Here is a 19316-nt window from a genome sequence, read left to right as displayed (position 1 = left end):
TCATATTTTTGACATTTGCGATATGTTTTAGCTCGGAGCTCGTTAGTCACGCGGCTAGGGAGAGTTGGGGCGCGAAAAGCGCGTTGTGAAAGGGGTGTAAAATACGTGTTGCTGCGGTATAGAGGGAGGGGTGGAAATAGTGGTAAACTCGTCTTCGTAGTTGAGCGAGAGAGTAAGTAGTATAGGGCATTATCCATTAGTAGGCGACGGTTGTAATGGTAGTAAGAATGTATAGCCGTCTTTGCAGCGGACGTGGGAGTGGGAAGCATAAGGGATGAAGCCGGGGGTAACATGTCGGATGCGATCATACCAGCACTAAAGCACCGGATCCCATCAGAACTCCGAAGTTAAGCGTGCTTGGGCGAGAGTAGTACTAGGATGGGTGACCTCCTGGGAAGTCCTCGTGTTGCATTCCCTTTTTAATTATTTTTGTACGTACGTGAGGAACAGAACGCACGTGCGTGATATATATTAAGCCTGTCATCATATTTTTGACATTTGCGATATGTTTTAGCTCGGAGCTCGTTAGTCACGCGGCTAGGGAGAGTTGGGGCGCGAAAAGCGCGTTGTGAAAGGGGTGTAAAATACGTGTTGCTGCGGTATAGAGGGAGGGGTGGAAATAGTGGTAAACTCGTCTTCGTAGTTGAGCGAGAGAGTAAGTAGTATAGGGCATTATCCATTAGTAGGCGACGGTTGTAATGGTAGTAAGAATGTATAGCCGTCTTTGCAGCGGACGTGGGAGTGGGAAGCATAAGGGATGAAGCCGGGGGTAACATGTCGGATGCGATCATACCAGCACTAAAGCACCGGATCCCATCAGAACTCCGAAGTTAAGCGTGCTTGGGCGAGAGTAGTACTAGGATGGGTGACCTCCTGGGAAGTCCTCGTGTTGCATTCCCTTTTTAATTATTTTTGTACGTACGTGAGGAACAGAACGCACGTGCGTGATATATATTAAGCCTGTCATCATATTTTTGACATTTGCGATATGTTTTAGCTCGGAGCTCGTTAGTCACGCGGCTAGGGAGAGTTGGGGCGCGAAAAGCGCGTTGTGAAAGGGGTGTAAAATACGTGTTGCTGCGGTATAGAGGGAGGGGTGGAAATAGTGGTAAACTCGTCTTCGTAGTTGAGCGAGAGAGTAAGTAGTATAGGGCATTATCCATTAGTAGGCGACGGTTGTAATGGTAGTAAGAATGTATAGCCGTCTTTGCAGCGGACGTGGGAGTGGGAAGCATAAGGGATGAAGCCGGGGGTAACATGTCGGATGCGATCATACCAGCACTAAAGCACCGGATCCCATCAGAACTCCGAAGTTAAGCGTGCTTGGGCGAGAGTAGTACTAGGATGGGTGACCTCCTGGGAAGTCCTCGTGTTGCATTCCCTTTTTAATTATTTTTGTACGTACGTGAGGAACAGAACGCACGTGCGTGATATATATTAAGCCTGTCATCATATTTTTGACATTTGCGATATGTTTTAGCTCGGAGCTCGTTAGTCACGCGGCTAGGGAGAGTTGGGGCGCGAAAAGCGCGTTGTGAAAGGGGTGTAAAATACGTGTTGCTGCGGTATAGAGGGAGGGGTGGAAATAGTGGTAAACTCGTCTTCGTAGTTGAGCGAGAGAGTAAGTAGTATAGGGCATTATCCATTAGTAGGCGACGGTTGTAATGGTAGTAAGAATGTATAGCCGTCTTTGCAGCGGACGTGGGAGTGGGAAGCATAAGGGATGAAGCCGGGGGTAACATGTCGGATGCGATCATACCAGCACTAAAGCACCGGATCCCATCAGAACTCCGAAGTTAAGCGTGCTTGGGCGAGAGTAGTACTAGGATGGGTGACCTCCTGGGAAGTCCTCGTGTTGCATTCCCTTTTTAATTATTTTTGTACGTACGTGAGGAACAGAACGCACGTGCGTGATATATATTAAGCCTGTCATCATATTTTTGACATTTGCGATATGTTTTAGCTCGGAGCTCGTTAGTCACGCGGCTAGGGAGAGTTGGGGCGCGAAAAGCGCGTTGTGAAAGGGGTGTAAAATACGTGTTGCTGCGGTATAGAGGGAGGGGTGGAAATAGTGGTAAACTCGTCTTCGTAGTTGAGCGAGAGAGTAAGTAGTATAGGGCATTATCCATTAGTAGGCGACGGTTGTAATGGTAGTAAGAATGTATAGCCGTCTTTGCAGCGGACGTGGGAGTGGGAAGCATAAGGGATGAAGCCGGGGGTAACATGTCGGATGCGATCATACCAGCACTAAAGCACCGGATCCCATCAGAACTCCGAAGTTAAGCGTGCTTGGGCGAGAGTAGTACTAGGATGGGTGACCTCCTGGGAAGTCCTCGTGTTGCATTCCCTTTTTAATTATTTTTGTACGTACGTGAGGAACAGAACGCACGTGCGTGATATATATTAAGCCTGTCATCATATTTTTGACATTTGCGATATGTTTTAGCTCGGAGCTCGTTAGTCACGCGGCTAGGGAGAGTTGGGGCGCGAAAAGCGCGTTGTGAAAGGGGTGTAAAATACGTGTTGCTGCGGTATAGAGGGAGGGGTGGAAATAGTGGTAAACTCGTCTTCGTAGTTGAGCGAGAGAGTAAGTAGTATAGGGCATTATCCATTAGTAGGCGACGGTTGTAATGGTAGTAAGAATGTATAGCCGTCTTTGCAGCGGACGTGGGAGTGGGAAGCATAAGGGATGAAGCCGGGGGTAACATGTCGGATGCGATCATACCAGCACTAAAGCACCGGATCCCATCAGAACTCCGAAGTTAAGCGTGCTTGGGCGAGAGTAGTACTAGGATGGGTGACCTCCTGGGAAGTCCTCGTGTTGCATTCCCTTTTTAATTATTTTTGTACGTACGTGAGGAACAGAACGCACGTGCGTGATATATATTAAGCCTGTCATCATATTTTTGACATTTGCGATATGTTTTAGCTCGGAGCTCGTTAGTCACGCGGCTAGGGAGAGTTGGGGCGCGAAAAGCGCGTTGTGAAAGGGGTGTAAAATACGTGTTGCTGCGGTATAGAGGGAGGGGTGGAAATAGTGGTAAACTCGTCTTCGTAGTTGAGCGAGAGAGTAAGTAGTATAGGGCATTATCCATTAGTAGGCGACGGTTGTAATGGTAGTAAGAATGTATAGCCGTCTTTGCAGCGGACGTGGGAGTGGGAAGCATAAGGGATGAAGCCGGGGGTAACATGTCGGATGCGATCATACCAGCACTAAAGCACCGGATCCCATCAGAACTCCGAAGTTAAGCGTGCTTGGGCGAGAGTAGTACTAGGATGGGTGACCTCCTGGGAAGTCCTCGTGTTGCATTCCCTTTTTAATTATTTTTGTACGTACGTGAGGAACAGAACGCACGTGCGTGATATATATTAAGCCTGTCATCATATTTTTGACATTTGCGATATGTTTTAGCTCGGAGCTCGTTAGTCACGCGGCTAGGGAGAGTTGGGGCGCGAAAAGCGCGTTGTGAAAGGGGTGTAAAATACGTGTTGCTGCGGTATAGAGGGAGGGGTGGAAATAGTGGTAAACTCGTCTTCGTAGTTGAGCGAGAGAGTAAGTAGTATAGGGCATTATCCATTAGTAGGCGACGGTTGTAATGGTAGTAAGAATGTATAGCCGTCTTTGCAGCGGACGTGGGAGTGGGAAGCATAAGGGATGAAGCCGGGGGTAACATGTCGGATGCGATCATACCAGCACTAAAGCACCGGATCCCATCAGAACTCCGAAGTTAAGCGTGCTTGGGCGAGAGTAGTACTAGGATGGGTGACCTCCTGGGAAGTCCTCGTGTTGCATTCCCTTTTTAATTATTTTTGTACGTACGTGAGGAACAGAACGCACGTGCGTGATATATATTAAGCCTGTCATCATATTTTTGACATTTGCGATATGTTTTAGCTCGGAGCTCGTTAGTCACGCGGCTAGGGAGAGTTGGGGCGCGAAAAGCGCGTTGTGAAAGGGGTGTAAAATACGTGTTGCTGCGGTATAGAGGGAGGGGTGGAAATAGTGGTAAACTCGTCTTCGTAGTTGAGCGAGAGAGTAAGTAGTATAGGGCATTATCCATTAGTAGGCGACGGTTGTAATGGTAGTAAGAATGTATAGCCGTCTTTGCAGCGGACGTGGGAGTGGGAAGCATAAGGGATGAAGCCGGGGGTAACATGTCGGATGCGATCATACCAGCACTAAAGCACCGGATCCCATCAGAACTCCGAAGTTAAGCGTGCTTTGGCGAGAGTAGTACTAGGATGGGTGACCTCCTGGGAAGTCCTCGTGTTGCATTCCCTTTTTAATTATTTTTGTACGTACGTGAGGAACAGAACGCACGTGCGTGATATATATTAAGCCTGTCATCATATTTTTGACATTTGCGATATGTTTTAGCTCGGAGCTCGTTAGTCACGCGGCTAGGGAGAGTTGGGGCGCGAAAAGCGCGTTGTGAAAGGGGTGTAAAATACGTGTTGCTGCGGTATAGAGGGAGGGGTGGAAATAGTGGTAAACTCGTCTTCGTAGTTGAGCGAGAGAGTAAGTAGTATAGGGCATTATCCATTAGTAGGCGACGGTTGTAATGGTAGTAAGAATGTATAGCCGTCTTTGCAGCGGACGTGGGAGTGGGAAGCATAAGGGATGAAGCCGGGGGTAACATGTCGGATGCGATCATACCAGCACTAAAGCACCGGATCCCATCAGAACTCCGAAGTTAAGCGTGCTTGGGCGAGAGTAGTACTAGGATGGGTGACCTCCTGGGAAGTCCTCGTGTTGCATTCCCTTTTTAATTATTTTTGTACGTACGTGAGGAACAGAACGCACGTGCGTGATATATATTAAGCCTGTCATCATATTTTTGACATTTGCGATATGTTTTAGCTCGGAGCTCGTTAGTCACGCGGCTAGGGAGAGTTGGGGCGCGAAAAGCGCGTTGTGAAAGGGGTGTAAAATACGTGTTGCTGCGGTATAGAGGGAGGGGTGGAAATAGTGGTAAACTCGTCTTCGTAGTTGAGCGAGAGAGTAAGTAGTATAGGGCATTATCCATTAGTAGGCGACGGTTGTAATGGTAGTAAGAATGTATAGCCGTCTTTGCAGCGGACGTGGGAGTGGGAAGCATAAGGGATGAAGCCGGGGGTAACATGTCGGATGCGATCATACCAGCACTAAAGCACCGGATCCCATCAGAACTCCGAAGTTAAGCGTGCTTGGGCGAGAGTAGTACTAGGATGGGTGACCTCCTGGGAAGTCCTCGTGTTGCATTCCCTTTTTAATTATTTTTGTACGTACGTGAGGAACAGAACGCACGTGCGTGATATATATTAAGCCTGTCATCATATTTTTGACATTTGCGATATGTTTTAGCTCGGAGCTCGTTAGTCACGCGGCTAGGGAGAGTTGGGGCGCGAAAAGCGCGTTGTGAAAGGGGTGTAAAATACGTGTTGCTGCGGTATAGAGGGAGGGGTGGAAATAGTGGTAAACTCGTCTTCGTAGTTGAGCGAGAGAGTAAGTAGTATAGGGCATTATCCATTAGTAGGCGACGGTTGTAATGGTAGTAAGAATGTATAGCCGTCTTTGCAGCGGACGTGGGAGTGGGAAGCATAAGGGATGAAGCCGGGGGTAACATGTCGGATGCGATCATACCAGCACTAAAGCACCGGATCCCATCAGAACTCCGAAGTTAAGCGTGCTTGGGCGAGAGTAGTACTAGGATGGGTGACCTCCTGGGAAGTCCTCGTGTTGCATTCCCTTTTTAATTATTTTTGTACGTACGTGAGGAACAGAACGCACGTGCGTGATATATATTAAGCCTGTCATCATATTTTTGACATTTGCGATATGTTTTAGCTCGGAGCTCGTTAGTCACGCGGCTAGGGAGAGTTGGGGCGCGAAAAGCGCGTTGTGAAAGGGGTGTAAAATACGTGTTGCTGCGGTATAGAGGGAGGGGTGGAAATAGTGGTAAACTCGTCTTCGTAGTTGAGCGAGAGAGTAAGTAGTATAGGGCATTATCCATTAGTAGGCGACGGTTGTAATGGTAGTAAGAATGTATAGCCGTCTTTGCAGCGGACGTGGGAGTGGGAAGCATAAGGGATGAAGCCGGGGGTAACATGTCGGATGCGATCATACCAGCACTAAAGCACCGGATCCCATCAGAACTCCGAAGTTAAGCGTGCTTGGGCGAGAGTAGTACTAGGATGGGTGACCTCCTGGGAAGTCCTCGTGTTGCATTCCCTTTTTAATTATTTTTGTACGTACGTGAGGAACAGAACGCACGTGCGTGATATATATTAAGCCTGTCATCATATTTTTGACATTTGCGATATGTTTTAGCTCGGAGCTCGTTAGTCACGCGGCTAGGGAGAGTTGGGGCGCGAAAAGCGCGTTGTGAAAGGGGTGTAAAATACGTGTTGCTGCGGTATAGAGGGAGGGGTGGAAATAGTGGTAAACTCGTCTTCGTAGTTGAGCGAGAGAGTAAGTAGTATAGGGCATTATCCATTAGTAGGCGACGGTTGTAATGGTAGTAAGAATGTATAGCCGTCTTTGCAGCGGACGTGGGAGTGGGAAGCATAAGGGATGAAGCCGGGGGTAACATGTCGGATGCGATCATACCAGCACTAAAGCACCGGATCCCATCAGAACTCCGAAGTTAAGCGTGCTTGGGCGAGAGTAGTACTAGGATGGGTGACCTCCTGGGAAGTCCTCGTGTTGCATTCCCTTTTTAATTATTTTTGTACGTACGTGAGGAACAGAACGCACGTGCGTGATATATATTAAGCCTGTCATCATATTTTTGACATTTGCGATATGTTTTAGCTCGGAGCTCGTTAGTCACGCGGCTAGGGAGAGTTGGGGCGCGAAAAGCGCGTTGTGAAAGGGGTGTAAAATACGTGTTGCTGCGGTATAGAGGGAGGGGTGGAAATAGTGGTAAACTCGTCTTCGTAGTTGAGCGAGAGAGTAAGTAGTATAGGGCATTATCCATTAGTAGGCGACGGTTGTAATGGTAGTAAGAATGTATAGCCGTCTTTGCAGCGGACGTGGGAGTGGGAAGCATAAGGGATGAAGCCGGGGGTAACATGTCGGATGCGATCATACCAGCACTAAAGCACCGGATCCCATCAGAACTCCGAAGTTAAGCGTGCTTGGGCGAGAGTAGTACTAGGATGGGTGACCTCCTGGGAAGTCCTCGTGTTGCATTCCCTTTTTAATTATTTTTGTACGTACGTGAGGAACAGAACGCACGTGCGTGATATATATTAAGCCTGTCATCATATTTTTGACATTTGCGATATGTTTTAGCTCGGAGCTCGTTAGTCACGCGGCTAGGGAGAGTTGGGGCGCGAAAAGCGCGTTGTGAAAGGGGTGTAAAATACGTGTTGCTGCGGTATAGAGGGAGGGGTGGAAATAGTGGTAAACTCGTCTTCGTAGTTGAGCGAGAGAGTAAGTAGTATAGGGCATTATCCATTAGTAGGCGACGGTTGTAATGGTAGTAAGAATGTATAGCCGTCTTTGCAGCGGACGTGGGAGTGGGAAGCATAAGGGATGAAGCCGGGGGTAACATGTCGGATGCGATCATACCAGCACTAAAGCACCGGATCCCATCAGAACTCCGAAGTTAAGCGTGCTTGGGCGAGAGTAGTACTAGGATGGGTGACCTCCTGGGAAGTCCTCGTGTTGCATTCCCTTTTTAATTATTTTTGTACGTACGTGAGGAACAGAACGCACGTGCGTGATATATATTAAGCCTGTCATCATATTTTTGACATTTGCGATATGTTTTAGCTCGGAGCTCGTTAGTCACGCGGCTAGGGAGAGTTGGGGCGCGAAAAGCGCGTTGTGAAAGGGGTGTAAAATACGTGTTGCTGCGGTATAGAGGGAGGGGTGGAAATAGTGGTAAACTCGTCTTCGTAGTTGAGCGAGAGAGTAAGTAGTATAGGGCATTATCCATTAGTAGGCGACGGTTGTAATGGTAGTAAGAATGTATAGCCGTCTTTGCAGCGGACGTGGGAGTGGGAAGCATAAGGGATGAAGCCGGGGGTAACATGTCGGATGCGATCATACCAGCACTAAAGCACCGGATCCCATCAGAACTCCGAAGTTAAGCGTGCTTGGGCGAGAGTAGTACTAGGATGGGTGACCTCCTGGGAAGTCCTCGTGTTGCATTCCCTTTTTAATTATTTTTGTACGTACGTGAGGAACAGAACGCACGTGCGTGATATATATTAAGCCTGTCATCATATTTTTGACATTTGCGATATGTTTTAGCTCGGAGCTCGTTAGTCACGCGGCTAGGGAGAGTTGGGGCGCGAAAAGCGCGTTGTGAAAGGGGTGTAAAATACGTGTTGCTGCGGTATAGAGGGAGGGGTGGAAATAGTGGTAAACTCGTCTTCGTAGTTGAGCGAGAGAGTAAGTAGTATAGGGCATTATCCATTAGTAGGCGACGGTTGTAATGGTAGTAAGAATGTATAGCCGTCTTTGCAGCGGACGTGGGAGTGGGAAGCATAAGGGATGAAGCCGGGGGTAACATGTCGGATGCGATCATACCAGCACTAAAGCACCGGATCCCATCAGAACTCCGAAGTTAAGCGTGCTTGGGCGAGAGTAGTACTAGGATGGGTGACCTCCTGGGAAGTCCTCGTGTTGCATTCCCTTTTTAATTATTTTTGTACGTACGTGAGGAACAGAACGCACGTGCGTGATATATATTAAGCCTGTCATCATATTTTTGACATTTGCGATATGTTTTAGCTCGGAGCTCGTTAGTCACGCGGCTAGGGAGAGTTGGGGCGCGAAAAGCGCGTTGTGAAAGGGGTGTAAAATACGTGTTGCTGCGGTATAGAGGGAGGGGTGGAAATAGTGGTAAACTCGTCTTCGTAGTTGAGCGAGAGAGTAAGTAGTATAGGGCATTATCCATTAGTAGGCGACGGTTGTAATGGTAGTAAGAATGTATAGCCGTCTTTGCAGCGGACGTGGGAGTGGGAAGCATAAGGGATGAAGCCGGGGGTAACATGTCGGATGCGATCATACCAGCACTAAAGCACCGGATCCCATCAGAACTCCGAAGTTAAGCGTGCTTGGGCGAGAGTAGTACTAGGATGGGTGACCTCCTGGGAAGTCCTCGTGTTGCATTCCCTTTTTAATTATTTTTGTACGTACGTGAGGAACAGAACGCACGTGCGTGATATATATTAAGCCTGTCATCATATTTTTGACATTTGCGATATGTTTTAGCTCGGAGCTCGTTAGTCACGCGGCTAGGGAGAGTTGGGGCGCGAAAAGCGCGTTGTGAAAGGGGTGTAAAATACGTGTTGCTGCGGTATAGAGGGAGGGGTGGAAATAGTGGTAAAATCGTCTTCGTAGTTGAGCGAGAGAGTAAGTAGTATAGGGCATTATCCATTAGTAGGCGACGGTTGTAATGGTAGTAAGAATGTATAGCCGTCTTTGCAGCGGACGTGGGAGTGGGAAGCATAAGGGATGAAGCCGGGGGTAACATGTCGGATGCGATCATACCAGCACTAAAGCACCGGATCCCATCAGAACTCCGAAGTTAAGCGTGCTTGGGCGAGAGTAGTACTAGGATGGGTGACCTCCTGGGAAGTCCTCGTGTTGCATTCCCTTTTTAATTATTTTTGTACGTACGTGAGGAACAGAACGCACGTGCGTGATATATATTAAGCCTGTCATCATATTTTTGACATTTGCGATATGTTTTAGCTCGGAGCTCGTTAGTCACGCGGCTAGGGAGAGTTGGGGCGCGAAAAGCGCGTTGTGAAAGGGGTGTAAAATACGTGTTGCTGCGGTATAGAGGGAGGGGTGGAAATAGTGGTAAAATCGTCTTCGTAGTTGAGCGAGAGAGTAAGTAGTATAGGGCATTATCCATTAGTAGGCGACGGTTGTAATGGTAGTAAGAATGTATAGCCGTCTTTGCAGCGGACGTGGGAGTGGGAAGCATAAGGGATGAAGCCGGGGGTAACATGTCGGATGCGATCATACCAGCACTAAAGCACCGGATCCCATCAGAACTCCGAAGTTAAGCGTGCTTGGGCGAGAGTAGTACTAGGATGGGTGACCTCCTGGGAAGTCCTCGTGTTGCATTCCCCTTTTTAATTATTTTTGTACGTACGTGAGGAACAGAACGCACGTGCGTGATATATATTAAGCCTGTCATCATATTTTTGACATTTGCGATATGTTTTAGCTCGGAGCTCGTTAGTCACGCGGCTAGGGAGAGTTGGGGCGCGAAAAGCGCGTTGTGAAAGGGGTGTAAAATACGTGTTGCTGCGGTATAGAGGGAGGGGTGGAAATAGTGGTAAACTCGTCTTCGTAGTTGAGCGAGAGAGTAAGTAGTATAGGGCATTATCCATTAGTAGGCGACGGTTGTAATGGTAGTAAGAATGTATAGCCGTCTTTGCAGCGGACGTGGGAGTGGGAAGCATAAGGGATGAAGCCGGGGGTAACATGTCGGATGCGATCATACCAGCACTAAAGCACCGGATCCCATCAGAACTCCGAAGTTAAGCGTGCTTGGGCGAGAGTAGTACTAGGATGGGTGACCTCCTGGGAAGTCCTCGTGTTGCATTCCCTTTTTAATTATTTTTGTACGTACGTGAGGAACAGAACGCACGTGCGTGATATATATTAAGCCTGTCATCATATTTTTGACATTTGCGATATGTTTTAGCTCGGAGCTCGTTAGTCACGCGGCTAGGGAGAGTTGGGGCGCGAAAAGCGCGTTGTGAAAGGGGTGTAAAATACGTGTTGCTGCGGTATAGAGGGAGGGGTGGAAATAGTGGTAAACTCGTCTTCGTAGTTGAGCGAGAGAGTAAGTAGTATAGGGCATTATCCATTAGTAGGCGACGGTTGTAATGGTAGTAAGAATGTATAGCCGTCTTTGCAGCGGACGTGGGAGTGGGAAGCATAAGGGATGAAGCCGGGGGTAACATGTCGGATGCGATCATACCAGCACTAAAGCACCGGATCCCATCAGAACTCCGAAGTTAAGCGTGCTTGGGCGAGAGTAGTACTAGGATGGGTGACCTCCTGGGAAGTCCTCGTGTTGCATTCCCTTTTTAATTATTTTTGTACGTACGTGAGGAACAGAACGCACGTGCGTGATATATATTAAGCCTGTCATCATATTTTTGACATTTGCGATATGTTTTAGCTCGGAGCTCGTTAGTCACGCGGCTAGGGAGAGTTGGGGCGCGAAAAGCGCGTTGTGAAAGGGGTGTAAAATACGTGTTGCTGCGGTATAGAGGGAGGGGTGGAAATAGTGGTAAACTCGTCTTCGTAGTTGAGCGAGAGAGTAAGTAGTATAGGGCATTATCCATTAGTAGGCGACGGTTGTAATGGTAGTAAGAATGTATAGCCGTCTTTGCAGCGGACGTGGGAGTGGGAAGCATAAGGGATGAAGCCGGGGGTAACATGTCGGATGCGATCATACCAGCACTAAAGCACCGGATCCCATCAGAACTCCGAAGTTAAGCGTGCTTGGGCGAGAGTAGTACTAGGATGGGTGACCTCCTGGGAAGTCCTCGTGTTGCATTCCCTTTTTAATTATTTTTGTACGTACGTGAGGAACAGAACGCACGTGCGTGATATATATTAAGCCTGTCATCATATTTTTGACATTTGCGATATGTTTTAGCTCGGAGCTCGTTAGTCACGCGGCTAGGGAGAGTTGGGGCGCGAAAAGCGCGTTGTGAAAGGGGTGTAAAATACGTGTTGCTGCGGTATAGAGGGAGGGGTGGAAATCGTGGTAAACTCGTCTTCGTAGTTGAGCGAGAGAGTAAGTAGTATAGGGCATTATCCATTAGTAGGCGACGGTTGTAATGGTAGTAAGAATGTATAGCCGTCTTTGCAGCGGACGTGGGAGTGGGAAGCATAAGGGATGAAGCCGGGGGTAACATGTCGGATGCGATCATACCAGCACTAAAGCACCGGATCCCATCAGAACTCCGAAGTTAAGCGTGCTTGGGCGAGAGTAGTACTAGGATGGGTGACCTCCTGGGAAGTCCTCGTGTTGCATTCCCTTTTTAATTATTTTTGTACGTACGTGAGGAACAGAACGCACGTGCGTGATATATATTAAGCCTGTCATCATATTTTTGACATTTGCGATATGTTTTAGCTCGGAGCTCGTTAGTCACGCGGCTAGGGAGAGTTGGGGCGCGAAAAGCGCGTTGTGAAAGGGGTGTAAAATACGTGTTGCTGCGGTATAGAGGGAGGGGTGGAAATAGTGGTAAACTCGTCTTCGTAGTTGAGCGAGAGAGTAAGTAGTATAGGGCATTATCCATTAGTAGGCGACGGTTGTAATGGTAGTAAGAATGTATAGCCGTCTTTGCAGCGGACGTGGGAGTGGGAAGCATAAGGGATGAAGCCGGGGGTAACATGTCGGATGCGATCATACCAGCACTAAAGCACCGGATCCCATCAGAACTCCGAAGTTAAGCGTGCTTGGGCGAGAGTAGTACTAGGATGGGTGACCTCCTGGGAAGTCCTCGTGTTGCATTCCCTTTTTAATTATTTTTGTACGTACGTGAGGAACAGAACGCACGTGCGTGATATATATTAAGCCTGTCATCATATTTTTGACATTTGCGATATGTTTTAGCTCGGAGCTCGTTAGTCACGCGGCTAGGGAGAGTTGGGGCGCGAAAAGCGCGTTGTGAAAGGGGTGTAAAATACGTGTTGCTGCGGTATAGAGGGAGGGGTGGAAATCGTGGTAAACTCGTCTTCGTAGTTGAGCGAGAGAGTAAGTAGTATAGGGCATTATCCATTAGTAGGCGACGGTTGTAATGGTAGTAAGAATGTATAGCCGTCTTTGCAGCGGACGTGGGAGTGGGAAGCATAAGGGATGAAGCCGGGGGTAACATGTCGGATGCGATCATACCAGCACTAAAGCACCGGATCCCATCAGAACTCCGAAGTTAAGCGTGCTTGGGCGAGAGTAGTACTAGGATGGGTGACCTCCTGGGAAGTCCTCGTGTTGCATTCCCTTTTTAATTATTTTTGTACGTACGTGAGGAACAGAACGCACGTGCGTGATATATATTAAGCCTGTCATCATATTTTTGACATTTGCGATATGTTTTAGCTCGGAGCTCGTTAGTCACGCGGCTAGGGAGAGTTGGGGCGCGAAAAGCGCGTTGTGAAAGGGGTGTAAAATACGTGTTGCTGCGGTATAGAGGGAGGGGTGGAAATAGTGGTAAACTCGTCTTCGTAGTTGAGCGAGAGAGTAAGTAGTATAGGGCATTATCCATTAGTAGGCGACGGTTGTAATGGTAGTAAGAATGTATAGCCGTCTTTGCAGCGGACGTGGGAGTGGGAAGCATAAGGGATGAAGCCGGGGGTAACATGTCGGATGCGATCATACCAGCACTAAAGCACCGGATCCCATCAGAACTCCGAAGTTAAGCGTGCTTGGGCGAGAGTAGTACTAGGATGGGTGACCTCCTGGGAAGTCCTCGTGTTGCGTTCCCCTTTTTAATTATTTTTGTACGTACGTGAGGAACAGAACGCACGTGCGTGATATATATTAAGCCTGTCATCATATTTTTGACATTTGCGATATGTTTTAGCTCGGAGCTCGTTAGTCACGCGGCTAGGGAGAGTTGGGGCGCGAAAAGCGCGTTGTGAAAGGGGTGTAAAATACGTGTTGCTGCGGTATAGAGGGAGGGGTGGAAATAGTGGTAAACTCGTCTTCGTAGTTGAGCGAGAGAGTAAGTAGTATAGGGCATTATCCATTAGTAGGCGACGGTTGTAATGGTAGTAAGAATGTATAGCCGTCTTTGCAGCGGACGTGGGAGTGGGAAGCATAAGGGATGAAGCCGGGGGTAACATGTCGGATGCGATCATACCAGCACTAAAGCACCGGATCCCATCAGAACTCCGAAGTTAAGCGTGCTTGGGCGAGAGTAGTACTAGGATGGGTGACCTCCTGGGAAGTCCTCGTGTTGCATTCCCCTTTTTAATTATTTTTGTACGTACGTGAGGAACAGAACGCACGTGCGTGATATATATTAAGCCTGTCATCATATTTTTGACATTTGCGATATGTTTTAGCTCGGAGCTCGTTAGTCACGCGGCTAGGGAGAGTTGGGGCGCGAAAAGCGCGTTGTGAAAGGGGTGTAAAATACGTGTTGCTGCGGTATAGAGGGAGGGGTGGAAATAGTGGTAAACTCGTCTTCGTAGTTGAGCGAGAGAGTAAGTAGTATAGGGCATTATCCATTAGTAGGCGACGGTTGTAATGGTAGTAAGAATGTATAGCCGTCTTTGCAGCGGACGTGGGAGTGGGAAGCATAAGGGATGAAGCCGGGGGTAACATGTCGGATGCGATCATACCAGCACTAAAGCACCGGATCCCATCAGAACTCCGAAGTTAAGCGTGCTTGGGCGAGAGTAGTACTAGGATGGGTGACCTCCTGGGAAGTCCTCGTGTTGCATTCCCTTTTTAATTATTTTTGTACGTACGTGAGGAACAGAACGCACGTGCGTGATATATATTAAGCCTGTCATCATATTTTTGACATTTGCGATATGTTTTAGCTCGGAGCTCGTTAGTCACGCGGCTAGGGAGAGTTGGGGCGCGAAAAGCGCGTTGTGAAAGGGGTGTAAAATACGTGTTGCTGCGGTATAGAGGGAGGGGTGGAAATAGTGGTAAACTCGTCTTCGTAGTTGAGCGAGAGAGTAAGTAGTATAGGGCATTATCCATTAGTAGGCGACGGTTGTAATGGTAGTAAGAATGTATAGCCGTCTTTGCAGCGGACGTGGGAGTGGGAAGCATAAGGGATGAAGCCGGGGGTAACATGTCGGATGCGATCATACCAGCACTAAAGCACCGGATCCCATCAGAACTCCGAAGTTAAGCGTGCTTGGGCGAGAGTAGTACTAGGATGGGTGACCTCCTGGGAAGTCCTCGTGTTGCATTCCCTTTTTAATTATTTTTGTACGTACGTGAGGAACAGAACGCACGTGCGTGATATATATTAAGCCTGTCATCATATTTTTGACATTTGCGATATGTTTTAGCTCGGAGCTCGTTAGTCACGCGGCTAGGGAGAGTTGGGGCGCGAAAAGCGCGTTGTGAAAGGGGTGTAAAATACGTGTTGCTGCGGTATAGAGGGAGGGGTGGAAATAGTGGTAAACTCGTCTTCGTAGTTGAGCGAGAGAGTAAGTAGTATAGGGCATTATCCATTAGTAGGCGACGGTTGTAATGGTAGTAAGAATGTATAGCCGTCTTTGCAGCGGACGTGGGAGTGGGAAGCATAAGGGATGAAGCCGGGGGTAACATGTCGGATGCGATCATACCAGCACTAAAGCACCGGATCCCATCAGAACTCCGAAGTTAAGCGTGCTTGGGCGAGAGTAGTACTAGGATGGGTGACCTCCTGGGAAGTCCTCGTGTTGCATTCCCTTTTTAATTATTTTTGTACGTACGTGAGGAACAGAACGCACGTGCGTGATATATATTAAGCCTGTCATCATATTTTTGACATTTGCGATATGTTTTAGCTCGGAGCTCGTTAGTCACGCGGCTAGGGAGAGTTGGGGCGCGAAAAGCGCGTTGTGAAAGGGGTGTAAAATACGTGTTGCTGCGGTATAGAGGGAGGGGTGGAAATAGTGGTAAACTCGTCTTCGTAGTTGAGCGAGAGAGTAAGTAGTATAGGGCATTATCCATTAGTAGGCGACGGTTGTAATGGTAGTAAGAATGTATAGCCGTCTTTGCAGCGGACGTGGGAGTGGGAAGCATAAGGGATGAAGCCGGGGGTAACATGTCGGATGCGATCATACCAGCACTAAAGCACCGGATCCCATTAGAACTCCGAAGTTAAGCGTGCTTGGGCGAGAGTAGTACTAGGATGGGTGACCTCCTGGGAAGTCCTCGTGTTGCATTCCCTTTTTAATTATTTTTGTACGTACGTGAGGAACAGAACGCACGTGCGTGATATATATTAAGCCTGTCATCATATTTTTGACATTTGCGATATGTTTTAGCTCGGAGCTCGTTAGTCACGCGGCTAGGGAGAGTTGGGGCGCGAAAAGCGCGTTGTGAAAGGGGTGTAAAATACGTGTTGCTGCGGTATAGAGGGAGGGGTGGAAATAGTGGTAAACTCGTCTTCGTAGTTGAGCGAGAGAGTAAGTAGTATAGGGCATTATCCATTAGTAGGCGACGGTTGTAATGGTAGTAAGAATGTATAGCCGTCTTTGCAGCGGACGTGGGAGTGGGAAGCATAAGGGATGAAGCCGGGGGTAACATGTCGGATGCGATCATACCAGCACTAAAGCACCGGATCCCATCAGAACTCCGAAGTTAAGCGTGCTTGGGCGAGAGTAGTACTAGGATGGGTGACCTCCTGGGAAGTCCTCGTGTTGCATTCCCTTTTTAATTATTTTTGTACGTACGTGAGGAACAGAACGCACGTGCGTGATATAATATTAAGCCTGTCATCATATTTTTGACATTTGCGATATGTTTTAGCTCGGAGCTCGTTAGTCACGCGGCTAGGGAGAGTTGGGGCGCGAAAAGCGCGTTGTGAAAGGGGTGTAAAATACGTGTTGCTGCGGTATAGAGGGAGGGGTGGAAATAGTGTAAACTCGTCTTCGTAGTTGAGCGAGAGAGTAAGTAGTATAGGGCATTATCCATTAGTAGGCGACGGTTGTAATGGTAGTAAGAATGTATAGCCGTCTTTGCAGCGGACGTGGGAGTGGGAAGCATAAGGGATGAAGCCGGGGGTAACATGTCGGATGCGATCATACCAGCACTAAAGCACCGGATCCCATCAGAACTCCGAAGTTAAGCGTGCTTGGGCGAGAGTAGTACTAGGATGGGTGACCTCCTGGGAAGTCCTCGTGTTGCATTCCCTTTTTAATTATTTTTGTACGTACGTGAGGAACAGAACGCACGTGCGTGATATATATTAAGCCTGTCATCATATTTTTGACATTTGCGATATGTTTTAGCTCGGAGCTCGTTAGTCACGCGGCTAGGGAGAGTTGGGGCGCGAAAAGCGCGTTGTGAAAGGGGTGTAAAATACGTGTTGCTGCGGTATAGAGGGAGGGGTGGAAATAGTGGTAAACTCGTCTTCGTAGTTGAGCGAGAGAGTAAGTAGTATAGGGCATTATCCATTAGTAGGCGACGGTTGTAATGGTAGTAAGAATGTATAGCCGTCTTTGCAGCGGACGTGGGAGTGGGAGGCATAAGGGATGAAGCCGGGGGTAACATGTCGGATGCGATCATACCAGCACTAAAGCACCGGATCCCATCAGAACTCCGAAGTTAAGCGTGCTTGGGCGAGAGTAGTACTAGGATGGGTGACCTCCTGGGAAGTCCTCGTGTTGCATTCCCTTTTTAATTATTTTTGTACGTACGTGAGGAACAGAACGCACGTGCGTGATATATATTAAGCCTGTCATCATATTTTTGACATTTGCGATATGTTTTAGCTCGGAGCTCGTTAGTCACGCGGCTAGGGAGAGTTGGGGCGCGAAAAGCGCGTTGTGAAAGGGGTGTAAAATACGTGTTGCTGCGGTATAGAGGGAGGGGTGGAAATAGTGGTAAACTCGTCTTCGTAGTTGAGCGAGAGAGTAAGTAGTATAGGGCATTATCCATTAGTAGGCGACGGTTGTAATGGTAGTAAGAATGTATAGCCGTCTTTGCAGCGGACGTGGGAGTGGGAGGCATAAGGGATGAAGCCGGGGGTAACATGTCGGATGCGATCATACCAGCACTAAAGCACCGGATCCCATCAGAACTCCGAAGTTAAGCGTGCTTGGGCGAGAGTAGTACTAGGATGGGTGACCTCCTGGGAAGTCCTCGTGTTGCATTCCCTTTTTAATTATTTTTGTACGTACGTGAGGAACAGAACGCACGTGCGTGATATATATTAAGCCTGTCATCATATTTTTGACATTTGCGATATGTTTTAGCTCGGAGCTCGTTAGTCACGCGGCTAGGGAGAGTTGGGGCGCGAAAAGCGCGTTGTGAAAGGGGTGTAAAATACGTGTTGCTGCGGTATAGAGGGAGGGGTGGAAATAGTGGTAAACTCGTCTTCGTAGTTGAGCGAGAGAGTAAGTAGTATAGGGCATTATCCATTAGTAGGCGACGGTTGTAATGGTAGTAAGAATGTATAGCCGTCTTTGCAGCGGACGTGGGAGTGGGAGGCATAAGGGATGAAGCCGGGGGTAACATGTCGGATGCGATCATACCAGCACTAAAGCACCGGATCCCATCAGAACTCCGAAGTTAAGCGTGCTTGGGCGAGAGTAGTACTAGGATGGGTGACCTCCTGGGAAGTCCTCGTGTTGCATTCCCTTTTTAATTATTTTTGTACGTACGTGAGGAACAGAACGCACGTGCGTGATATATATTAAGCCTGTCATCATATTTTTGACATTTGCGATATGTTTTAGCTCGGAGCTCGTTAGTCACGCGGCTAGGGAGAGTTGGGGCGCGAAAAGCGCGTTGTGAAAGGGGTGTAAAATACGTGTTGCTGCGGTATAGAGGGAGGGGTGGAAATAGTGGTAAACTCGTCTTCGTAGTTGAGCGAGAGAGTAAGTAGTATAGGGCATTATCCATTAGTAGGCGACGGTTGTAATGGTAGTAAGAATGTATAGCCGTCTTTGCAGCGGACGTGGGAGTGGGAGGCATAAGGGATGAAGCCGGGGGTAACATGTCGGATGCGATCATACCAGCACTAAAGCACCGGATCCCATCAGAACTCCGAAGTTAAGCGTGCTTGGGCGAGAGTAGTACTAGGATGGGTGACCTCCTGGGAAGTCCTCGTGTTGCATTCCCTTTTTAATTATTTTTGTACGTACGTGAGGAACAGAACGCACGTGCGTGATATATATTAAGCCTGTCATCATATTTTTGACATTTGCGATATGTTTTAGCTCGGAGCTCGTTAGTCACGCGGCTAGGGAGAGTTGGGGCGCGAAAAGCGCGTTGTGAAAGGGGTGTAAAATACGTGTTGCTGCGGTATAGAGGGAGGGGTGGAAATAGTGGTAAACTCGTCTTCGTAGTTGAGCGAGAGAGTAAGTAGTATAGGGCATTATCCATTAGTAGGCGACGGTTGTAATGGTAGTAAGAATGTATAGCCGTCTTTGCAGCGGACGTGGGAGTGGGAGGCATAAGGGATGAAGCCGGGGGTAACATGTCGGATGCGATCATACCAGCACTAAAGCACCGGATCCCATCAGAACTCCGAAGTTAAGCGTGCTTGGGCGAGAGTAGTACTAGGATGGGTGACCTCCTGGGAAGTCCTCGTGTTGCATTCCCTTTTTAATTATTTTTGTACGTACGTGAGGAACAGAACGCACGTGCGTGATATATATTAAG

At 48.3% G+C, this 19316-nt stretch overlaps 40 non-coding genes across 40 annotated transcripts; all 40 read left to right on the top strand.

Annotated features, from left to right (window-relative positions):
* Positions 1-296: 296 nt before the first annotated feature.
* LOC147970132 (5S ribosomal RNA) lies at positions 297-415 on the top strand. Its single transcript, XR_015605544.1, has one exon. It is a non-coding gene; the product is annotated as a 5S ribosomal RNA (ribosomal RNA).
* Positions 416-779: 364 nt separating this feature from the next.
* LOC147970131 (5S ribosomal RNA) lies at positions 780-898 on the top strand. The gene has a single exon (XR_015605543.1). It is a non-coding gene; the product is annotated as a 5S ribosomal RNA (ribosomal RNA).
* A 364-nt stretch (positions 899-1262) lies between these two features.
* LOC147970130 (5S ribosomal RNA) lies at positions 1263-1381 on the top strand. Its single transcript, XR_015605541.1, has one exon. It is a non-coding gene; the product is annotated as a 5S ribosomal RNA (ribosomal RNA).
* Positions 1382-1745: 364 nt separating this feature from the next.
* Positions 1746-1864, top strand: LOC147970129 (5S ribosomal RNA). The gene has a single exon (XR_015605540.1). It is a non-coding gene; the product is annotated as a 5S ribosomal RNA (ribosomal RNA).
* Positions 1865-2228: 364 nt separating this feature from the next.
* LOC147970128 (5S ribosomal RNA) lies at positions 2229-2347 on the top strand. The gene has a single exon (XR_015605539.1). It is a non-coding gene; the product is annotated as a 5S ribosomal RNA (ribosomal RNA).
* Positions 2348-2711: 364 nt separating this feature from the next.
* Positions 2712-2830, top strand: LOC147970127 (5S ribosomal RNA). The gene has a single exon (XR_015605538.1). It is a non-coding gene; the product is annotated as a 5S ribosomal RNA (ribosomal RNA).
* Positions 2831-3194: 364 nt separating this feature from the next.
* Positions 3195-3313, top strand: LOC147970126 (5S ribosomal RNA). Its single transcript, XR_015605537.1, has one exon. It is a non-coding gene; the product is annotated as a 5S ribosomal RNA (ribosomal RNA).
* A 364-nt stretch (positions 3314-3677) lies between these two features.
* On the top strand, positions 3678-3796 carry LOC147970125 (5S ribosomal RNA). The gene has a single exon (XR_015605536.1). It is a non-coding gene; the product is annotated as a 5S ribosomal RNA (ribosomal RNA).
* Positions 3797-4160: 364 nt separating this feature from the next.
* Positions 4161-4279, top strand: LOC147970124 (5S ribosomal RNA). Its single transcript, XR_015606445.1, has one exon. It is a non-coding gene; the product is annotated as a 5S ribosomal RNA (ribosomal RNA).
* Positions 4280-4643: 364 nt separating this feature from the next.
* On the top strand, positions 4644-4762 carry LOC147970123 (5S ribosomal RNA). The gene has a single exon (XR_015605535.1). It is a non-coding gene; the product is annotated as a 5S ribosomal RNA (ribosomal RNA).
* A 364-nt stretch (positions 4763-5126) lies between these two features.
* Positions 5127-5245, top strand: LOC147970122 (5S ribosomal RNA). Its single transcript, XR_015605534.1, has one exon. It is a non-coding gene; the product is annotated as a 5S ribosomal RNA (ribosomal RNA).
* Positions 5246-5609: 364 nt separating this feature from the next.
* Positions 5610-5728, top strand: LOC147970121 (5S ribosomal RNA). The gene has a single exon (XR_015605533.1). It is a non-coding gene; the product is annotated as a 5S ribosomal RNA (ribosomal RNA).
* Positions 5729-6092: 364 nt separating this feature from the next.
* LOC147970120 (5S ribosomal RNA) lies at positions 6093-6211 on the top strand. Its single transcript, XR_015605532.1, has one exon. It is a non-coding gene; the product is annotated as a 5S ribosomal RNA (ribosomal RNA).
* A 364-nt stretch (positions 6212-6575) lies between these two features.
* LOC147970119 (5S ribosomal RNA) lies at positions 6576-6694 on the top strand. The gene has a single exon (XR_015605530.1). It is a non-coding gene; the product is annotated as a 5S ribosomal RNA (ribosomal RNA).
* A 364-nt stretch (positions 6695-7058) lies between these two features.
* On the top strand, positions 7059-7177 carry LOC147970118 (5S ribosomal RNA). Its single transcript, XR_015605529.1, has one exon. It is a non-coding gene; the product is annotated as a 5S ribosomal RNA (ribosomal RNA).
* Positions 7178-7541: 364 nt separating this feature from the next.
* On the top strand, positions 7542-7660 carry LOC147970117 (5S ribosomal RNA). Its single transcript, XR_015605528.1, has one exon. It is a non-coding gene; the product is annotated as a 5S ribosomal RNA (ribosomal RNA).
* Positions 7661-8024: 364 nt separating this feature from the next.
* LOC147970116 (5S ribosomal RNA) lies at positions 8025-8143 on the top strand. Its single transcript, XR_015605527.1, has one exon. It is a non-coding gene; the product is annotated as a 5S ribosomal RNA (ribosomal RNA).
* A 364-nt stretch (positions 8144-8507) lies between these two features.
* Positions 8508-8626, top strand: LOC147970115 (5S ribosomal RNA). The gene has a single exon (XR_015605526.1). It is a non-coding gene; the product is annotated as a 5S ribosomal RNA (ribosomal RNA).
* A 364-nt stretch (positions 8627-8990) lies between these two features.
* Positions 8991-9109, top strand: LOC147970114 (5S ribosomal RNA). Its single transcript, XR_015605525.1, has one exon. It is a non-coding gene; the product is annotated as a 5S ribosomal RNA (ribosomal RNA).
* Positions 9110-9473: 364 nt separating this feature from the next.
* LOC147970113 (5S ribosomal RNA) lies at positions 9474-9592 on the top strand. Its single transcript, XR_015605524.1, has one exon. It is a non-coding gene; the product is annotated as a 5S ribosomal RNA (ribosomal RNA).
* Positions 9593-9956: 364 nt separating this feature from the next.
* On the top strand, positions 9957-10075 carry LOC147970112 (5S ribosomal RNA). The gene has a single exon (XR_015605523.1). It is a non-coding gene; the product is annotated as a 5S ribosomal RNA (ribosomal RNA).
* A 365-nt stretch (positions 10076-10440) lies between these two features.
* On the top strand, positions 10441-10559 carry LOC147970111 (5S ribosomal RNA). Its single transcript, XR_015605522.1, has one exon. It is a non-coding gene; the product is annotated as a 5S ribosomal RNA (ribosomal RNA).
* Positions 10560-10923: 364 nt separating this feature from the next.
* Positions 10924-11042, top strand: LOC147970110 (5S ribosomal RNA). The gene has a single exon (XR_015605521.1). It is a non-coding gene; the product is annotated as a 5S ribosomal RNA (ribosomal RNA).
* A 364-nt stretch (positions 11043-11406) lies between these two features.
* LOC147970109 (5S ribosomal RNA) lies at positions 11407-11525 on the top strand. The gene has a single exon (XR_015605519.1). It is a non-coding gene; the product is annotated as a 5S ribosomal RNA (ribosomal RNA).
* Positions 11526-11889: 364 nt separating this feature from the next.
* Positions 11890-12008, top strand: LOC147970108 (5S ribosomal RNA). Its single transcript, XR_015605518.1, has one exon. It is a non-coding gene; the product is annotated as a 5S ribosomal RNA (ribosomal RNA).
* A 364-nt stretch (positions 12009-12372) lies between these two features.
* Positions 12373-12491, top strand: LOC147970107 (5S ribosomal RNA). Its single transcript, XR_015605517.1, has one exon. It is a non-coding gene; the product is annotated as a 5S ribosomal RNA (ribosomal RNA).
* A 364-nt stretch (positions 12492-12855) lies between these two features.
* LOC147970106 (5S ribosomal RNA) lies at positions 12856-12974 on the top strand. The gene has a single exon (XR_015605516.1). It is a non-coding gene; the product is annotated as a 5S ribosomal RNA (ribosomal RNA).
* A 364-nt stretch (positions 12975-13338) lies between these two features.
* On the top strand, positions 13339-13457 carry LOC147970105 (5S ribosomal RNA). Its single transcript, XR_015605857.1, has one exon. It is a non-coding gene; the product is annotated as a 5S ribosomal RNA (ribosomal RNA).
* A 365-nt stretch (positions 13458-13822) lies between these two features.
* LOC147970104 (5S ribosomal RNA) lies at positions 13823-13941 on the top strand. The gene has a single exon (XR_015605515.1). It is a non-coding gene; the product is annotated as a 5S ribosomal RNA (ribosomal RNA).
* Positions 13942-14306: 365 nt separating this feature from the next.
* LOC147970103 (5S ribosomal RNA) lies at positions 14307-14425 on the top strand. Its single transcript, XR_015605514.1, has one exon. It is a non-coding gene; the product is annotated as a 5S ribosomal RNA (ribosomal RNA).
* Positions 14426-14789: 364 nt separating this feature from the next.
* On the top strand, positions 14790-14908 carry LOC147970102 (5S ribosomal RNA). Its single transcript, XR_015605513.1, has one exon. It is a non-coding gene; the product is annotated as a 5S ribosomal RNA (ribosomal RNA).
* Positions 14909-15272: 364 nt separating this feature from the next.
* LOC147970101 (5S ribosomal RNA) lies at positions 15273-15391 on the top strand. The gene has a single exon (XR_015605512.1). It is a non-coding gene; the product is annotated as a 5S ribosomal RNA (ribosomal RNA).
* A 364-nt stretch (positions 15392-15755) lies between these two features.
* Positions 15756-15874, top strand: LOC147970100 (5S ribosomal RNA). The gene has a single exon (XR_015605772.1). It is a non-coding gene; the product is annotated as a 5S ribosomal RNA (ribosomal RNA).
* A 364-nt stretch (positions 15875-16238) lies between these two features.
* On the top strand, positions 16239-16357 carry LOC147970099 (5S ribosomal RNA). Its single transcript, XR_015605511.1, has one exon. It is a non-coding gene; the product is annotated as a 5S ribosomal RNA (ribosomal RNA).
* Positions 16358-16721: 364 nt separating this feature from the next.
* Positions 16722-16840, top strand: LOC147970098 (5S ribosomal RNA). Its single transcript, XR_015605510.1, has one exon. It is a non-coding gene; the product is annotated as a 5S ribosomal RNA (ribosomal RNA).
* A 364-nt stretch (positions 16841-17204) lies between these two features.
* Positions 17205-17323, top strand: LOC147970097 (5S ribosomal RNA). The gene has a single exon (XR_015605508.1). It is a non-coding gene; the product is annotated as a 5S ribosomal RNA (ribosomal RNA).
* Positions 17324-17687: 364 nt separating this feature from the next.
* LOC147970096 (5S ribosomal RNA) lies at positions 17688-17806 on the top strand. The gene has a single exon (XR_015605507.1). It is a non-coding gene; the product is annotated as a 5S ribosomal RNA (ribosomal RNA).
* Positions 17807-18170: 364 nt separating this feature from the next.
* On the top strand, positions 18171-18289 carry LOC147970095 (5S ribosomal RNA). The gene has a single exon (XR_015605506.1). It is a non-coding gene; the product is annotated as a 5S ribosomal RNA (ribosomal RNA).
* A 364-nt stretch (positions 18290-18653) lies between these two features.
* LOC147970094 (5S ribosomal RNA) lies at positions 18654-18772 on the top strand. The gene has a single exon (XR_015605505.1). It is a non-coding gene; the product is annotated as a 5S ribosomal RNA (ribosomal RNA).
* Positions 18773-19136: 364 nt separating this feature from the next.
* LOC147970093 (5S ribosomal RNA) lies at positions 19137-19255 on the top strand. The gene has a single exon (XR_015605504.1). It is a non-coding gene; the product is annotated as a 5S ribosomal RNA (ribosomal RNA).
* The last annotated feature ends 61 nt before the right edge of the window (positions 19256-19316 follow it).

The sequence above is a fragment of the Triticum urartu genome, chromosome 5A (assembly GCF_056163025.1).
Source record: "Triticum urartu cultivar PI428250 chromosome 5A, HENAU_Tu73, whole genome shotgun sequence".
In the NCBI taxonomy this organism is placed as follows: Eukaryota; Viridiplantae; Streptophyta; class Magnoliopsida; order Poales; family Poaceae; genus Triticum; species Triticum urartu.
The sequence above is the reverse complement of the archived record's forward strand: the minus strand, read 5'-3'. Positions and strand labels throughout refer to the sequence as shown.